General features: G+C 34.8%; 1 pseudogene across 1 annotated transcript in view; it reads right to left on the minus strand.

The window, feature by feature from the left end:
- Window positions 1-247: 247 nt before the first annotated feature.
- Window positions 248-17,235, minus strand: part of LOC308256671 (THO complex subunit 1-like) — a 30,856-nt pseudogene continuing 13,868 nt past the window's right edge. Inside the window, exon 2 of the transcript in view lies at window positions 248-1,005. The product of the transcript in view is annotated as a THO complex subunit 1-like (transcript). The remainder of the gene's footprint in view (window positions 1,006-17,235) is intronic.

The raw sequence follows: 17,235 nt of genomic DNA on the forward strand, positions 1-17,235 counted from the left end.
CCATATTCTGCATTATATTGTAGGATCTTCAGACCTTTTAATTTTTTAATGTATATGCATTTGAAAGTTTACTGTTTGTGCTGCATGGTTCTGTAGGTTTTCACAAATGTTTAATGTTTTATATTTATCGTTATGATATCATACAGTAAAATTTCATCACCATGAAAAGTTCTCTGTGTTTTCAGCATTTTACCTGCCAACTCTCACCTCTGCTGAATCTCTGAAACATTGACCTGTGGACACTTACTCAGGGCTTTGTAATCAGAATCCCAGGCATTGCATGTACTTCCTCTTGATCTTGCCAGGCAACTAGTAGCTTCCTAGCTCTCATCTTCATCTCTTCACTCTCACACTCAACCTGTCTAATTTATAATTTCTGAGTGTTTTATTTCCAATTAGGGAGCCCAAACTTTCCATTGTTCACCCAATTTGTTTGCAATACTTCTATTTGTTCCCCTGCTGCAGGTTTGTCTCCCAGAACATCAGGGTTTTGTTTCCCTTCAATAAAGCATCATCATCTTCACTCTCATCTGCTTTTATTTCTTCAGAAGGAGGTGGTAATTCCTTGGCTAACTTTATTACCACATTTTCAAGATATTCTGGCAAAGTTTAAAACTGTTGGTTGCTTGGCTAAAAGAAATGAGGGCTCTCCATACTGATAGTCTCAAGACTCTCCAACCATAATTTGAATTATTCATAGTCTCATTTTCAGGCTTTGCCTGTTCAAAGGCTTCTTCAAAGTATACCTTCAAAATTGGCATATATCCCCTTGTCTCTGATGTACCTGCTTTCATATTACCAGGGCAGAGATCCCAAAGCCTTGCTAACCAATTTCCCATCAGACCCTTTGTGCTGGGTTCTTTCCCTGTGAAAACTTCTGCTACTGTTCTCTTCCATATTGCTCTCATCAGCTTGGTATCTGAGGTTTATTTTCCTTTGCAAAACTTGGGCAGACTTTACTTTTCCATGAGTTCCAGTTTTCTTCAGTGTTTAATGCTCTGCCCTCTTTGAAAATATTTCTCCAACAGGTGGGTTTTTAGATAGTACTAAATAAACTGATTTTGTAGTATCTTCAATCCAGAGTGATTGCTCATTAGTTAAAATATAGTTTGAATTTGACCTGTCCCTTGAGAACATTGAAATAAGATGAGATCCTGATATAGGATGTGTCATTGAAAGTTACTATTGCACAATTGTAAACCCATCAATTTTCATTTGTTAAACATTTTGCAAAATATACATGTTCTCCTGTTTTTAATTCTACCACCTTTTATCTTGAGGACTGAGTATCATCCAATTCATAACTCTTGAAAACAGCTAGAACTTCTGAATACTAGAAAAAAAATTTCCATGAAATCTCATAGCATTGCACAGAGTTGCGAAGTAATCCTGAAGTGACCAGGATTTTCAATACAGATTGCAATCAATTGGAATGGAGCAAGTTGCTGGGGCTTCATCACCTGCCATTTCACTTTCTTCTACATCCATCCCTTCTTCCCTATCTTCAGTGTGCCTCTGACTCAAGGTGCTCTCCTGCTGATTGGTACTGAAAACAGTGACATTTTCCAGATTAAACTGACTCTACAAGTTAGGAAGTGATTCTTCAGGTAAAGGGAAAAGCCTGGCCAAACACATTTGATTTCATTTACAGAATAGTGTATTTTAGATTTTGATAATATTATTAAGAAATCAATGCACATGAATAGTAAATAATTTTCCCAGCAGAATAGAATGTATTTGAGCTCCAATAGCAATATTTTTCCCACAAAAGTAAATACTGTGTCATACTGATCCAAAGGAAGACAATCATAACAATACAAAAGGTGTAGATGTGGTGCAAATACCTTTACTTACTCCCCCAATAGCAAAAGAAACAATAGCTAAAATTGTGGAAAGTGACTGACTACCTCTAAGCAATCAGGTAATTATATGACTTGGTGTCACGGACAATGACAATACACACTAACACTGAGTAAGAATAAATTGAAATGAAAAAGCCCTACAATGTACAATCTTTGCATAACTATATTGTTACAGAATTTACCAAGTGCCCGAAAAATACACAGGAGTACCAAGAGATACAGGAAAAGCCCATTTATTTCCAGATGTACTAGTACTGTGACTCAGGGGAGCCTGTTTCCAAATCCTGAGCAAACCAATGTGGAGGAAGCTTTCTTTTTATACCCTCTGGTTTCTTTGTCCCCAAATAACGATCAGACTTCCGGACCTTTTGCAGGCTTTGCAAAAAGCCCTGTGTTTTGGGATGGGGGCCATGAGACCACACCTAAAGTCCAGGCCTGGCACCAGTGCAGATAACTCCCTCTTGGGGTTGTGTATTGTTCATGGTTTATGGCCTCTGTAAAATGTGAGTATTTAGGTAAATAAGTCTTGCAAGACCAAATAATAAGGAAGGGGCAGTGACTACTATAAGCTATCAGGAATGTGCATTAGGGATACTAGTTAACTAGGTACAGAGTCAAGCTGCTGGTCTCCCCCCCAAAAAATGTCTTATTTTCCTCATCAATATGACAATGTTATAGTATAGAGAAAATTGAAAATAAATTACTATTCCAGCCACAAATATCTTTAAAAAGCTTCTACACTCTGCAATGGTGTATTGCTTTATATTTTATCAAGAATATTGAATTCTCAGAAAACCTTGTTTGAAAAGATAGGTTAGCTTATTGTCACCGTATTAGGAATGGGGAAATCAAGCTCATAGAAACAAATTTGGTGCCTAAGCCACAGAATTGGTATATAATTGATCTGGAAACTGGCCTTTGAGCTTAAATTTCAAGGCTATTTTTCAGAATTTTCTGAGTCTAGAAAAAAATAAAAGGTAGGATATAAGGAGAAGCAGCAGAAAAGTCTTGATGTGAGTTAGTCCCGTTCTAAGTATTGGACTTTAAAAAACTATACTGAGCTATTCCTATCGCCATCTAATTCCTGTATATAGTTTCCCAATCTGTAAAATGGGTAAAAGTTTTTGTTTGACATGTGACTGGAGGATGACATTGACATTTATTTTTCAGAGGCCAGGGAAATTCTAGCACAGTCAATTGCTGAGTCCCATCGTGGGTCTAGCTACCTATGACTGAATTGGTTTTTAATGTAATATCTGAAAACAGTAGGTATTCAGAAAGCATTTACAAAATGAAAGCTGTGAAGTCCAATGAGATCTATTGATTTGTTAAGCAAAAGAATTTGCAGCCATATTTGACAAACGTTTTTAGGTTTCAGTTTTTAAGAGATTATTAGCACATTTCTGATTAATTTGTACTTGTTATTCTCTACTACCAACACATTAGAGCGGCTTCTTGCCTCACCACATGTTACTATACTACTATTTCAAAAGCTAGTCACATTTCTTACTCTCTTTTTTTTTTTTGTCTCTCTCTTTGTTTTTCTTTTTAAATAGTGAGTCATGTGTGAAAAGGTGCTGGTAAATTCAGAGATTTACAAGTGCCTTCAGACCTTCTAGAAGTTGACATGAGGTTTATAAATGACCTTTAGCTGCCTTCAACCAGGACAGACAGAGAACATGGCAGCTGAAGTCTCCCACTCTGGTCAGCTCTCTGTGCAATCTGTGTCCCTACTAACGTCTAATGGAATAATTGTCATCTTCTGTTTGAAAGGGTCAACAAAGTCTGAGAAATCCTCCTCACAGAGAACTTTAGGCAGTCCTTGTCTTTTTAACTTCTTTAATCAACAGGTACTGAGTGAGCATCATAAGGGTTTTCCCAAATGCCATTGAACTGATTCCCTAGGAGTTTCCTCCTCTTTTACAGGTAACCGGATGATGCATTATATATCTAGTAAACCCGTTTCCGCACTACATTATGAATGTATCAAAACAAACCAAACAGCTTCTCAACCAAAATGAAGGAATCCAGGGGAGATTTCATGGCTGTTCCTTGCTTTCTGTTTCACATAATGATTTATAATAATGTGCCGTTTTCTCCTTGAGCTCATATTATAGTTATGCTATATATTATTTTGCTCATTTTCTACCCCAGAAAACAATAACAAAATGTTTTCATTTCTGTGAAGCAATAACCACTGCCTCGCTGGTTCTAGCACTGAATCAAATTGTATCACTCCATTTTGGGGGGTCTTAATTTTGGGACCTTATTCTGGAGAAAAATATTGAAAATGCTGGAGTGCCACAGATTTAAATGCAGTATTACTTAGAGCAATGCATTTCTGCTGAAGAAATCATCTTTATTTCAGCAAAACAATCACACAATCTCAGATATTGGTAAAATCTACTGCAAAGTTTGTCATTTACTTATGTTAATGTTCTCACAAATGGCACCAATTTTACTTGGGGAAAGGGAGGGGACGGTAAGAAGGAATCTATGTGATTTGGCTGCGTTTTTGTATGAAAGGAGTACCTTTATATTTTCTCTTCTTCTCCCTTTTGGAAAATTCATTTTCCGTGATGGACTTTGGCATCAATTGATATTTTCTACAGATGCTAATGCAGAAAGATTACCAAAGAAGGTATTTTCCTCCAGGGGAATCATCAGAAGCACAGGCAGTGGTGGCTCAGATGTTCCCACTCCTCTCCCTCCTAAAACACAAGTTCCTCCTCCTGCCTCCCACCCAGACTCATTCCTGTTGGTTTATTTTGTCTTCAGACCATCATTCAGGGGAAAACATAGGTAATTACACATGTACAATTGTGACTGTTTTAAGGAAAGCATTGGCAAACAATAGCTCAAGTGTCAAATCTAGCCCATTTTTGTATGGCTCATGAATAATGAATTGATTTTAGAAATGAACATCTGTGATCAATTAGATATATGGAACACTCATTTTTAAGCCCAATTGAGTAAAATGTTATTTCCCAAAAAAGAATTTCATTCTCCTCATTTGTAAACTTACATCAAAAAATTTTTTTGACTCAATTGTTATTACACTTTTAATGAATTATTACCAACTTGACAGTTTAAATCCACCCACATTTAGTATCCTACCACTCCGTAGGCCAGAAGCCTGGGTGTGCTCAGCTAAGTTCTCTGCTCAGGGTCTCAGAAAGCTGTAATCAAGATGCCCACCAGGCTGGACTCTTATCTTGAAGCTCTGAAGAATAATCCTCTTCCAAGTGTTCTCAGGTTTTTTGCCAAATTCAATGGTTAATTCCATCATTTCTTCTTGATTTACTATTTAGCATTTTTCTAAAAGATAAAAGATAGATTTTCTTGTGGCATCTATTTAGCTATTTATCTATCTATCTATCTATCTATCTATCTATCTAATTAGCACTTCCATAATTGATAATTAGCTTGAAACCTTTTCATGGACATTGGTCATTTGAATTTTGCCTTTTTTAATTTCTTTATTGATTAAGGTATTACATATGTGTTAAATTTTGCCTTTTGGGTAGCATGTGTTATCTATCTTATCCATTGGTGGGTGTTGTAGTCCCATTCATGCTAATGTGTGGGAGTACTTTATATAATCTTAATATTAATAAGTTATATTTTGCACATATTTCTGCATTTCCTAACTTCATTTCCTTTACAATGTACATAGATGCTCAATTTTTCCATAACCATTTAATATATGACCTAGCCTTCCTCCAGAAGTCTACAGTGTGTAATGCCACCTGTCACATGTCAAATGTGTATAAAAGCCTGAGTTTCTGTCTGGGGTCTCCATTTTATTGTATTAGTCTATTAACTTATCATATTAATATCATATATGGTATTATTATATCATGGTGCAATAATTTCCACATTCTTCTGCTTAAGAGTGGCTATTCAAGGGATTTTGCACATGTGTATATATTTTAATGTCAGCTAGAATATTTAAATAAAATTTGTTTTAGAGTTACTATTGGGATTGTGTCAAATCTTTTAAAAATATTTTTATTGATTTCGGAGAGGAAGGGAGAGGGAGAGAGAGACAGAAACATCAATGATGAGAGAGAATCATTGATTGTCTGCCTCCTACACACCCCACACTGGAGACTGAGCCAGCAACCCAAGCATGTACCCTGACCAAGAATTGAACTGTGACCTCCTGGTTTATAGGTCAACACTCAATCACTGAGCCACATAGGTTGGGTTGGGATTGTGTTAAAGCTTAACATCAATTTGAATACTTAAATCTATGAACATCAAATACATTTCTTTTTTTTATGTGGCTCTTTTTAATTATTTTCAATGCATATTTTATTCATAAATATCTATACCTTGTGATGCTATTATATTTAAAATTTTAGTTTAATTTCTATCTTCCTATTGCTAGAATATTAAAATATATTTGAGTTTTACATATTAATTTTGCATTTAGTTACTTAACCTCTATTATTCATTTTGTATGTTTCTTCTATTTTCTACATGTGGAGTTATATCATTTCTTCATAACTTATTTATTATCTTTAAAGACCCTATTTGGAGGGTAGAACTTATTTATTTATTTAAAATTCTTATTTATTTTGCCTTATTTTATTGGTTACAACTATTAAAAAGTTATATAGAATTAATAATGTATGACATCTTTACCTTTTTACTAATCTATGTTTCAATATTAATTATGATGCTCTAAGTTTATTATGATAATTTTTATCAAATTAAGAATGATGCCTTCTAACTCAAAGTTTCAAAGAGATTTTTAAATTAAAACTTTATTTTTTAAGATTTAGGTTTATAATAAAACTGGGAGAAGGGACAGAGAATTCTCATATGCCCCCACATTTGTATAACACTCCCTATTATCAACATCTACCACCAGAGTGGTACATTTATTACAAGTTATGAAACTACATTGACCCGTCATAATCACTCACAGTTCATAGTGTATGTTTCACTCTTGATGTTGTACATTGTGTGAGTTTGAGTAAATACATAATGACATCTATCATTATAATATTATCAGAGTATTTTTCACAGCCCTAAAAATACTCTCTTTCTGCCTATTTATTCCTCCTCATCTGGGGCTACTTAGGGCCTATTGTATATTTAGTGGAAAAAAAATCTACTTATAAGTAAATGCCTGCAATTCAAACCCATGTTGTTCAAGGTCAACTGTAGTTGAAATCATACAGTATGTAGTCTTTTTAGATTAGCTTCTTTCACTTGGTAATATGTGTTTAAGGTTTATTCATGTCTTCTCGTGGCTTGATACCTCATTTATTTTTAGTGCTGAATATTATATTGTCCGGATTTACTACACTTATTTACCTACTGAAGGATATCTTGATTGCTTGAAAGTTTGGGCAATTATAAATAAAGTTGCTTAAACATACATGAACATAAACATATATGAATCTTCAACTCCTTTGTATAAAAGACAAGAGTTTCTCAGTTTTTCTTTTCTCCCCCTTCCATGGCACATGACCTCTAAAGTTGGCTGGAATTGGGTATTTTTCTTCCCCAGTTAGATATTATCAGTTCGGTTCTGATAATACATTGGCTGCTTAGGCTTTAGATAATCAGTTTTTCCTGATGATACAATGCTCTGGTATATTTCAAAATCGTTGCTTTTTCTCTTTCCCCTGCTGGAAGTATAAGGGATTTTTCTCTGATGTGAACTGTGGAAACCTAGTTGAACTCCTGATCGCAAATCTTACAATATTATTGAAGAACCCCTGTAACTGGATCCTATGGGGTTTTTAATTCTCAGACCCATCCACACTGAGCCTCAGGCAGCCATTCGTGAATTTCAGTTATGGCCATGGTTCTCCTGGCAGTGTCTGTGTGTGAGTCCATGTCCCAGGAAGGTGTGACTCCAATCTTGGGGGCAGTGTTTTGCCCTGCATCTTACCCTCTGTTATTGATCGAAGATGAATTACTGATTTTTTTAGTCTTCTTAGCTTTTTACTTGATTTTAAGGAGAGTAGCAACTTCCAAACTACTTATGTAAAGAAACCAAAACCTGTTTGGTTTGTTTTTTAGCCTCAAAGTATGTTACATTTTATCAAAAGCTATTCTTTCTACATAATTTGAGTTTATCATACACTATATGCATCTGCTAAGGAACAAAATCCAACTGAGTAAATTTAAAGTTCTAATAGGCTTTATCAAGGTGTGGATGAAAAAAGGGGGCACATACTAAACCTGACAAGCTCAAGGGAGGTCTGCATGGCAGGCCTTACAAACTCAGAGACCTAAAGTGACCACATAAGATAATCTGAAATGAAAACTTCTTAACTAAAAGTGAGCTATGGAGGTAGTCACTTCCTAGTCCGCTTTCTTCCTTGTCAAAGGTCAACTTTTACCTTAACTGAGCCTGTTATTGTATTTTTGCATCTATGATAATATACCTTAGAAATAATCCCCTATTTTTCAGACCCCTCAGGGCACTTGTTCCCCTCATGCCAGTGTACTTACAGAAAATGCAGTGTAGTTACAGAAAATGATGGTGCCAGAGGCAATACATAGTTGAAGAGGCAAAAGAAGGCAAAGCTGCATGGAAATATTTATCTCATCAGGGGGGTTGTGAAACATGACTAGATCATCATGCATGCTGTGGAAGGCAAAACATGATCAGAAAGTCAGAAATTAATGAGTACCTTAGATCACATATTATCAAAAAAAATAAGAATAAAAGGAAAGTGAGGTAGACGGTATGAAGAATATTACCTTAAAGAGGTGATTATAGGAGACCAGGAAAAGAGAAAATTGTTAACATCTAGAGGTTTTCACTAATCTCACATGCTATCTAGCCATTATTCATTCATAGATGCAAAAATCAGCATGAGAAGAGAGAGAAAGAGAAAAAAAAAGAAAAAAATAGCATGAATGCTTTTTATTTTACTACTTGGAACTATAGTATAGAATTCAAGAGCCCCATATGTGTTTTATGGAATTGCTTATTTTCTATCTTAGGAATTTTTATTGAAGCAAAAAGCTGGTATTGATTTACTCATTTCGGGAGATAGGCTCTGAGAGATTTGCGAGGGCTGTTTGGGGTAAAAATACAAGCTATAGTGGCCCTGGCCAGGTATCTGTTGGTTAGCACGTTGTCCTGATTTAACAAGGTTATGGGTTCAATCCCCATGCAGGGCACATACAAGAGCCAACCAATGAATGCATAAAATAAGTGGAACAACAAATCTCTCTCTCTCTCTCTCTCTCCCCCAGAAGTCAATAACTAAAAAAACAAAATAAAAATACATATTAACTCAACAGCCTAATTTTTATTTTTAAAGGTTGTAGCAGTCTTCAATCATAGCATGTAATATAAACATCTAAGGGTCCTAGGTAAAGTAATGGAAAATCCCTAATGATGAGCATATCATATATGAAAGGGGGCTAACAATACTGGAGGCAATGACAGGAAGATAGCTTGCTGCAACTTCTACTATTGGCTAACATGACACCAGCTATTGCCATATGGCCAGTGAGAGAATGAGGCATTTCAGAATTTAAAAGAACAGGTTTCAGAATCCAGAGAATAACCAGAAATCCTAGATCTCAAGATTTGGGATCTAGAATTCTGGCATAGATGACTTCATAACAGTATGATAAAATCACCAAGCTTAAGGGAAACACTGATGTCAGCATTAAGATAATGAACATGGACATATTTAATGTTAAGCCCCATCACAGTTGAACTAAATGGACTAAGAGTGGCTAAAATACTTTAAAGTTTTCTGCCACATTCAGAATTGGTATGGAAAGAATATTTGATAATGTGAGACATCCATAGATCCAACTGACAGTGGTAGAGGAAATATAAAGATGGCAAACTATAATCCAATAATTATAAAAGCCCAATAAATTTATATGACTTGTTTTTTTGCCAGTTCTGATCACTGTCTATTAGTACACACAAGCCTCACAGTCTAAATATTATACTCTCTTTAATAAAGTAATTAACATTTTGATTGATTAGTGTTATTATTTCTTAGCAAAAGTTGTTCTTCCTAATCCTTCCCTCCAAATTACTTTCCTATATAATTTGATATATCATCAATTACATCTGCTATAACAACTGATCCCAATGCTCTTCCCTTTTACTCTCTTACTAGGGAAGATTTTAGAGAGAGTAAGGGAGATTGGTAGAGAGATAGAAACATCAATGAGAGAGAAACATGGATTGCTGCCTCCTGCATGTCCCCTACCAGGGATTGAGTCAGGAACCCAGGCATGTGCCCAACCGGGAATCAAACTGGTGACCTCTTGATTCATGGGTCAGCACTCACCCACTGAGCCATACCAGTCAGGTTTAGCGGCTATATTATTAACATCATTTGCACGTTTAGTATCATAGGTTTGGGTCTTTCTTCATCATACCCTAGATTAGCAATTTTCATCCAGTGTGCTGCAAGAATTTTTAGAATATGCAATACGTATTTAATTAGGGGCACTGACGTCTTTTCCCTTAGATTGTCAGATTAAAATATGACAGTAGCCAACACAACAATAGTCATCCAGTGTGAATGTCCTGTCTTGAACCATAAATATATGTCATCTGATAGAGTTGCATATTATCTTACTGGTCACATCATGTAATAAGGTTGTGTCTGGTTGGCTAATTTTTGGTACCAGAAATCCCGATATACAAGTACAGGCACCTGATTGTTAAAAATTTACTTCAGAGCAAAAAGGGTAGACAATTATTTCTTTTTTGTAAACCAATCAAAATTATACCTTTTTTTCAGATCATAATATATATATATATATATATATATATATATATATATATATATATATATATATATATATTTGGGGTGCTGCAGAATTTTAGTAATTAGTTTATGTGTGCCATGAGATGAAAAAGGTTGAAAATTGCTGTCTTGGATGAATGGCTAGGGCAGAGATTAACTCTAGTTTGGACCATGAAAACAAGAACATCTGGCAAGGAATGTGTGAGGCCCAAGAGCAAAAAGTCAGTGCAATGCGATGGCTGAGTTCTTTAAAAAGGAGCCGACAAACATCAATAGAGAATCATACAAAAAAGATTCAGAAAATGAAAGTCAGGTATAAAAAAACAGCTCTCTCAAGACCACCCTGACTTCATTATCACATTACAGAAGGGTAGGAGGTGATTCTGTCAACAGCCATCATATCGTGCGTGCCCTGCGTGTTACACATCACCGTGCCTTCCTGGCAGTGGTCCTCAGATTACTCCTGATGTCCTTAGACCTGTATCTATTCAGAATACTGACGTTTGTATGTCAGTAGGTATATATTTCATTGTTTTAAGCTTTACTTCCCACCAAGTCTTGTCTTCTCTATTGTGCTTCCATTAAATTTTCTCACCTTAACACATCCCCAAAACCTTCCCAATTCAGTGTTGAGCACTCCCTGAAAGAGGCCAAGAAGCCTCTTGGTAAGAAGCCATGTCTATAATTTCCTCCATCCATAAATACTTAGCATAGATGGCTATGAGTAATTAAGCGCATGTGAGAAAATATTTCTATGAACTTGAGGATTCTCAGAGCTTTTTCACTATTCTGAGCCCTTTGGGGCTTCCCAATGACCTGTTAAATAGCATTTTCCAGAGAATGTGTAGAAGTCAAAGCTGTGAAGTGAGTTTTGTGTTCAAAGGAAATAGCTGGGGAAAGTCTGGATTGTTGTATGAATATCCAAATGTTCAGTAAAGCCTAAATCATGTGAACCAAAAGCTTCTATGTAGCAAAAGCATAAGGATCAGGGTTTTAAAGATCTTTTAAATTGTATATCCCGGTACTAAGCTATTTCCCCACCTACTGAGAATGTTATAAACAAATGTAATTAATCCTAGAGCTAAAAGGAAATTTAAGGTTCCGTTTTAGTTGGTCTGCATTATAACAAGCGCACATGGAATTTCTCAGTGTTAAATTGTGATAATCTGTAAGTATAATAGAACTTCAGCATCAGAAAGCTCATACATTTGGGCAATAGCAGGTGGTTTCATGGAATTGATGGAACTGCAGCTACTGTCTGAATGAGTAAATATTAGTTGTGTGAATGGAAGGGAAAAGGTAATACTAGGTTTGCAATCAGCATGAACACAGGCAGAATGTGGGAGAAAATGTATTGACTAAATGCTGTAAGACGGCTTTCCAGGAGAAAATGGGATTTAAGCGTGGGGCCCGATACACAGGGTAACTACAAGAATTATTACTTGATTTAAGAGGCAATCATTCTCTTTTCTTAACTACATAAAAAGAAAATGTGTTGTGCAAAGTAAGCAGGATGGATTAGAAAAGTATGTTTGAAGACTTAAAAACAAAGTAGCAAGCTGAAAAAAATCAACATGTAGATACCTAGCCTGGAGGCCAGGGCACCCTGGCCCAATAGTCTCATTTGCTGTGGAGTACAATATTTCTCCTGGGACCTTTGCTGAAAATAAAGTGGTATGAACTGGGACAGATATTTTGTTGTTCTTAGATTCTATGATCAATAATACCTTGAAAGTATTCATTTAATCTCTTCTAATTCCTCTTACTAAAGTAACCTCCTTAATAGTTTTTGCATTCTTGAGTATCTAAATTATCTTCTGAAAACCCAAATTAGGTGGTGCTACTTCCCAAAATATTTATTATTATTGGTATTATTTTTAATATGTTTTTATTGATTTTATGGAGAGAGGAAGGGAGAGAGATAGAGAGAAACACTGATGAGAGAGACACATTAATTGGCTGCTTCCTGCACAGCCACTCCTAATGAGGATCGAGCCTGCAACCCAGACATGTACCCTGACCAGGAATCGAACCAGTCAAGGCACATGTCTGACAATGCTCAACCACTGAGCCACACCAACAGGGCACGTTTTTTAAATTTTTTTTTTTTTTCCGAAGCTTTATGGTCTCTTGAATAAAGTTCATAACCCTTAATATGGTGAGACCTTCTTTTGAATCCATATCCAATCTCTTCTTAAGAATTCTATACTGAACATGCTAAACTAGTGTCTTACCTGATTATGCTTGCTTTACATGATTTCTGCCTTTCTAACTTTCGTTTCCTTCGTCTCTAATGCCTACCCTATTCCTCAACTATCTTTAAAGTTTCAGATCTAATGTTACTTTCTTTGTAAAATCTTGTCTTCCTTAAGTTGAACAAGCTTATATTTAGGGGAAGCAGACATTGTTAAAAAAATTATCTTATATTTGGACAGACTATATTGGAATATATTCCACTTAGCAATTCTGGGAGTTGGCCACATTAGTTTCCTGTTCTACACATTACAAGTATATTATTATCTGTAAAGCATAGAAGAAATCTACATATTATGTAGTTGTTTGTGAGAATTAAATGAGATACAGTATGAAATTCGGGGCAATAGGAAAATCTCATTAACTAAAAGTTATTATTACAAATTACACAAAGTAATCATTTCACTTTATTGTAATCAGTTCTTAACAACTACAGAAGAGAAAACTATTTTCTTTATTTTTCTAGATATGCTAATTCTATTGCAGTGCATGCAACATAATAGGCATCCAACAATTGTTTTATTTTCATCAGTAGGTAACATTTATAGTGGTACACTGAAGTTAGAATAAATAGTCTCATTCATAAAGGTAAAGAGGTAAATTTAAAACTGAAAAAAAAACTTTGAAAACCCAGTTTTCTATTATTTCTTCTTTATCAGAATCTTTGAACATGTAGTTTAAATAATCTGAGTCCTATGACTAAGAAATAGAGGTCTGTGTTAGACACAGCACACCATATCCTGTTTTTAATGAATTACAGTTTTATATTGAAGCTGCAGGAGGTCCTTTAGCAATTGTTTAACACATAATTCTCTAGTGCATCAGCAATGCTTAGTTCCATCCATAGAAATAGTTTTCAATGGCACATTCATTGGGAATTCTTCACAGTAATATTGATCCTTTTTCAAATCAAACCCTTTTACATCTAGATCTTATTAAAATTTCCTTCAGTAAAAAAAGCTCTTGGATATAGACATGTCAGCCTATTCCACTGGCATACCATGAGTTCTTGTCCCACGTATCATTTGAAACTATGTACTTGTCACAGTTTTTTTTTAAATTATTAATTCTGAGAAACCCTATGGTTTAAAATAAATTAGCAACTAAGTAAACAGAAGATTATATGAAAAGAGCTAATAATGTTTTATGGACCTTGGGCACAAAATCTAAAGACTGAGTGAAATATTGATTAATATTATTCCAGGAATCTGTACAGAAATTGTTTTTCTCTTAAAGGAAAAAAAGGAACAAAAATTAAAACAAAACAACCTTTCTCCTTACCTTTCATCTGTGATACTTGAACATCTGCCTTATAGGAGAGCTACATGTCAGAGAAAGCAATAGAGCAAAAATGACAAAGACCATGGAAGAAGCACTTTCAATTCTCAAGATGATTCTTTTTCCTTTGATATATTTTGAAGAAAGCAGAGAAACAAGACCCTATTTGTCCTGTGTACACAGACTATAAGAAGTTGTTCACTCTTCTAAAGTAGATTCAGGAATTGTCCTTCCAGATTCCCGATGATAACGAGCTAACTTTGTCAACTTCTTGTTTGTTTGCGCTATGAGTGACAAGATGAAAGGATAAATTTGGTCATTAAGGAAACAACTTCCATTTGGGAAAGTGAGGGGATCCAGACTGCCCAACATTAATAATCCACATAGTTGTTTTATAAATGCATTCCCTGCGATTGTGAACTAAAATTTATTTGTGCTGTTGGAATATGATACTCCCAGAAAGAAAAGTGAATTATGGCTGTGTGTATTCATTACTGTTTGTTAACCAGTCATTTTCATATTTGGTCACCTGTGACATTACATTGATGACCAACAAATGTTCACTAAAACATTAGATAGTGAAATATGCCATATATACATTTCTGATGTATATTGTTCCACAATTCACCAACATGTGACTTCTGTTATGCTAAATATCAAAACCAGAATTTCTGAGATATAGAATGAAACCAGCCAAGTGGCCTTCTTTTACCACTGATTGATTAACTATGTATCTTCAAGTAAGTACCTAAGCTAAATGAAGACTGGTTTTCTCAGGTAAGAAATAGTAAATTGCAGTTTGTATGGTGACCACACTCAACTAAATTTAATAAAATGTGTTGAAAGTAATGCTTTAAAAAAACTAAACTAGATCCAATAAATGGAAAAAAACTGTAATTATATAAAAGGCATACAATTCTCCATCATTAACCTAGTACACCTTCCTTACTTTTTTCTTCACAGTAATGTCATATATATTTTGACTTCAAATCCATAATTAATTTAGTGAATGCCATTATAGCAAATGATATAATTACTCATTACAGTTGTGGGTAATCATTTAAAAAGCCATTATAAGGTAGTCATTGTCTTTTATTTGAGTTGTTAACTAGAAACAGTATTAGGATTTTTTTCCCCCAGAGGCAAGATTAAGGGGAGAAAGTATATATTGTAGTATTTATTTTCAGTTCTTGAAAAAAAATAATTTTAAAACTGTGTCTTCAAAACAGAGAGATTTTACACCTGAAATGACTTAGCACTCACAAACCCCAAAAGTCTCAGACAAAACACTAAACCGATGACTACACCCATGTTATAATTCCCCCAGAACTGAGTCACAATGAGTAGACAACGAAATAGGTTGTATGTTTTAACTCTCTTGTTACACATTTGAAGAAACTGTGGACCAGTGAAGTAAACACCTTAGACAATTATTCATTTACCACGACAATCCAAGCCCCTCTCAACCCTAGAAGCAACTGTCTTTCTCCTGTCTTCTATTTGAATACTCCCTATAATTTCTATAAATAAACCAAGGTGGTCTCTATCTCTTCTTTCATACCGATGTCTGGCACTTCACATTGCATAGCAATACTTACAGACCTGCCCATTTATACTCCTAACCTATCTAAATTATAACCATCCTTTCAGGCCAGCATGTCCTACTTCTCCTAAAAGTTGTACTTGAACATCCCAGCCATTGGTGATCTCGCTCTTGTTTAACATTTGTAGTCTTATATCTCTTCATAATAGGAAATATTTATTGAGTGCTTGTTCTGTCTTCACAGATGTCTTTTTTTCATACTTTCCCACGTATTATTTCTGGCATTTTAAAAATATATATTTTTATTGGTTTCAGAGAGGAAGGGAGAGGGAGAGAGAGAGAATCATTAATCAGCTGCCTCCAGCATGCCTACCACTAAGGATTGAGCATGCAACTTGGGCATGTGCCCTAACCAGGAATTGAACTGTGACCTCCTGGTTCATAAGTTGACCTCAACCACTGAGCCAACTATTGTTTTTTCATAGTTATTTACATTTCTGTTTTACATCACTTGAAAGAGCTATGCCATCTGTAAATCTAGGTTATAAAGTCCTTGAAGGAAAAGGTTGGGGTCTGTGAAATACAGTGTGTTCTGGATAGAGCATGCTATTTTACACACATAGTAAATATTTAGTACAAAACTGTTCACCAACAGGTAAACTATGAAATAAATCAATATATACCCTTCTATTTCTTGTTTTTACCAAATGTCTGCCTAGTGTCATTTCAGTTTCTATTATGTAAGCATAGACTTAAACTGAATCTCTTCTTAATATCTTGATCAAATTACCTGATGGGAAACTACAGTAACCATAGGACTCACTTGGTCCTTCCCCAATCCTCTTGTTCAGCCTGCCATGGAGTCTATTTTTAACTTTTTTTTCCATTCTCATCTATACTTTTCACAGCATATGTTCTGGCATCAGTTAAGACAAAAACAGAGCAAATAAATAAACAGCCCTGTTTACTTCTTAGTGGTGTTATGTATGTTTATTGAATACTCCCTTTTGTGTCTTTATTGTTATATATTATTTTACTCTTATTTATTTTGAGTAGTACCTTTTATATGTACAGGAGAGCCTGAATAATATCATTTTCTTGCAATAAATCTAAAAGTTCATAATATATAGTATTTGCTCACATCAGGAAGAGTTTCACAAAATGCATATTACTAAGTGAGAAAAATTAGCAGATTTGGCTTTACCATATAAACAAAGAGAAAATAGAGAAAAATATATTTTAAATATCACATGTATGTATATGTACATTTACATATCAGATGAACCACTATTCAACTGTGTAGTATAAAAGCACATTCTATTATACTTTTCTCATTATATATATATATATATATATATATATATATATATATATATATAGTATTAGTGGACAAATTCTTTTTCAGTCAAATGAATAGATTGAAACCATGACATTGAAGGGTATTATGGGCAAAAGAGGGGTTGGTGTGAAGTAAAAAAAAAAAAAAAGATAGAAGCAGTCATATGTGATGGGAAGATAGCCAGTTTAGCTCATTAGAACA

Source organism: Plecotus auritus, assembly GCF_963455305.1.
Source record: "Plecotus auritus genome assembly, chromosome: 8".
Lineage (NCBI taxonomy): Eukaryota > Metazoa > Chordata > Mammalia > Chiroptera > Vespertilionidae > Plecotus > Plecotus auritus.